Consider the following 3377-nt stretch of genomic DNA (forward strand, 5'->3'; position numbering starts at 1 on the left):
GAAGGAAGGAAGGAAGGAAGGAAGGAAGGAAGGAAGGAAGGAAGGAAGGAAGGAAGGAAGGAAAAGGAAAGGGAAGGAAAAGGAAGGAAAAGGAAAGAAAAGGAAGGAAAAGGAAAGAACAGAGCTGGGATTTGAAACAGGCACTGACTGCCAAGCCAAGTGATGCCACTGAGTCTCACACAAGTCAAGCCCCTGAGCATCCATGATTCTCATTTTCAAATGTAAATATACCACACACTAATCAGACTTATGAAAGATCTTCTGTTTGGGATTGGCCACATTTCTGATCTCTCTATTCATGGAAATCATTCAGAATTCACTAAGTAAATATGAGGCAGGGGAATATTATTCAATGTTGATTTGCATGTTCCTCCCTGGTATCGCATAGCCAGGCTTGATACTCTGGCTTGATATTTTCTGGACCAAAGAGATAGAACTAGCTTCGAGAAAACAGTTGGCTCCTCTGGGCTTCAGTCAGGGACTCCTGTCATGGAGGGTCGTGAGCAGGAGCAGAACAAAGCCCTGGAGAGCAGCAGTAGCTGTTACCACATCAGTCAGCTGGAACACGACTACCCAGGCTCATTTTTCTCCTTCTCATTTGCTCTCTTGAAAGCATCAATGCCTTCAACAGCCTCAGCGGAGTTGACTAGGAAGCCAGAAGCTCTGGGAAAATCCAGCTGGCTCTGGAGAAGCCCCAAGTTTTTCATCCCCATCTCCCTAGAGCCCATTTTTGTTGTTTTTTGGGACAGGGTCTCACTCTGTTCCCCAGGCTGGAGTGCAGTGGCACGATCATAGCTCACTGTAGCCTTGACCTCCCAAGCTTAAGCAATTCTCCTGCCTCAGCCTCTTAAGTAACTGGAACTACAGGTGTACACCACCATAACCAGCTAATCGTTTCATATTTTTTGAGTGTAGAGATAGAGACAGCAAGAAACTTGCCCAGTCTGGTCTCAAACTCCAGGGCTCAAGCGATACTCCTACCTTGACCTCCCAAAGTGCTGGGATTACAGGCATGAGCCATCACACCCAACCAAGAAACCGATGTTAGTCTTTTCCAAAAATATATGACTATACATCACTCCACTTTTTAAAACAGAACACCTGTTAACATCTGGTAGCCTACTCACGTTTCATGAAACAGCTTGGCAATCATCATCCTAAATTTTCTAATTACTGCCTACAACAGGATTTTGCTGATACCCATCCATGCTGGCCATCGTTTGTGAGACCATAAAATAGGCAAGGCCACAGTCCTCCAAGTGCCTGCCAACCTTTCCAGATTGCTAGGAAGACTAAGTGAGTAATGAGTGCTGAGTGAAGTACGAAGCATCACAGATGTCTGTTATTGTTACTGCTTGCCAATTCTCAACTGTGGTTTTGTTTCTAAGTATTGCTAATAAGGGAGCTTCTAATAACTGTGGTTGTGGGAGTGTCAGGAAGTAGACTCTGGGATACAGGGTATGCCCAATGTGCTCTTGAGGTTTATACCCAAGGAAAGGAGGAGAAGGAAGCTGGACTGGGCGGAGGGAGAAGCTGGGTTGCAATGCACCCCGTTGATGGTTAAGTGCCCCCAAGAGGCACTCTGGAGCTGGACTGGCCATTCAGTGTCATCCCTAGTTGGGGTGAAGGGAATGAGCCTTTACCTCTACACCTTGATCAGTCATTGGATACGACACCCACCTACTGGACTCATCAGAGCCAGTCCCTGCATCGGGCTACCAGCAGTCAGGAAGTAAGTCCCTTATTCCTGAAGGGGTACTAGATGATGCACCACAGTGTCCACAAAATAACATTCCATAAGTTTCAAGGAGAAACATAAACATTCCATTTCTTCACCTCTTTTAGAATGTCAGGTGGCAATCCAATCTAGCTCTTTATTTGGGGAGTTGATTCTTGTCTTGCTTTCTGGAGCTGACCTTTCAATACCAAACAGGCACATGTGCCGAGATGCCAAATCAAGCCTTCCTTTGATGTGTGGCCATGACAGAATGCCAGATTGTCCCTGCCAATGGAGTCATTTTCTCCTCTCAATTACCTAAAGGGCCTCTCAGTAGTTTTCTTCCCCAACATACATAGATCTTGCCTTCTAAAATGGACTTCTGTCCCATTCTTCTTCGTAGGGAGTTGTGCTGGGCATTCTCCCACTTTTTCCACCCCGTTCTGTGCCTCAGGTGGGGCTGATCTCCATGGCCGCATCAGTGAGCTCCCTTACTTTCCAGCTTCTATTCAGGTTCAGCCAATTGGCAGCACCAGTAGGAGAATGTTGTGGGGAACAGAAAGAGATTGGGGTGTTTCTTCCTCCTGACTCCCTCGGTCCCTAGCCAAGGGCAGAGGCCATGCTCTTTATCCAAGGCCCCAATTCCTCTCAGCTCCACTGTTGGAGCCATGGCTCTTGTTAGTTCCAGAAACTGTTCCTTCCTTTTAGCCCTTCAGGACTGCGTCTGTGGAAAGGGAAGCAGCTCTTCTCTGTATTAGCTGGACTGTGCTTCCTTGTTCCTCCTCAGTTTCTCTTATACCTCCATTTGTAAGATGAATCTTTATGAACATCTCCTTAATCACCCCTTTGTGTTTTTTCTGCCAGGACCCTCACTCACACACAACCCCATCCTTTTGTCCAGAAATGAAATAGCTTCACCCAGGATCTCCCAAGATTCCTGAAAGGCCAGGAACCAGAGAGAATCTGTATGTCTTTGTCTTTGGAGGTCTACACTGAGGTCTCTGAAGCTCAGCATTCCAGACTCTTTGTTTTCTCTCTGTTTTATCTTTGATCTTTAGAACAGTGTTTCTCAACCATTTTAAAAGGCACACTGCCCATTCACAATCACTCAAAGACCTGCTTTATCTGGCTCTTCTCTGTGTCCCTCCCACTACATCATTCTTCAGTAAATGTCTGTGGCCAGGTGCGGTGGCTCATGCCTGGAATCCCAGCACTTTGGGAGACCGAGGTGGGAGAATTGCTTGAGTCCAGGAGTTCAAGACCAACCTGGGGAATATGACAAGACCCCAGCTCTACAAAAAAAATTAAAAATAATAATTAGCCACGTGTGGCAGCATGTGTCTGTGGTCCCAGCTACTCAGGAGGTTGAGGTGGGAGGATTGCTTGAACCCTAGAGTTTGAGGCTGCAGTGAGCTGTTGATTGTACCACTGTACTCCATCGTGGGCAACAGAGCAATACGCCATCTCAAAAATAAAAAATGTCTGTGGGAAGAATGAATGAATGTCTGAGCCTCAGTTTCCTCACTTGCAAAGTGAGGGGAATAATCCCCCTAAAAAGCTTCTAAGTTAGGTGTCATTATTACCACAATTTTACAAAGGTAGAAATTGAAGATCAGAGAAGATAAGGACTTGCTCAAGGTCACACAGCTAGGAAAGAGCA

The sequence above is a fragment of the Piliocolobus tephrosceles genome, chromosome 2 (genome assembly GCF_002776525.5).
Source record: "Piliocolobus tephrosceles isolate RC106 chromosome 2, ASM277652v3, whole genome shotgun sequence".
Taxonomy (NCBI): domain Eukaryota; kingdom Metazoa; phylum Chordata; class Mammalia; order Primates; family Cercopithecidae; genus Piliocolobus; species Piliocolobus tephrosceles.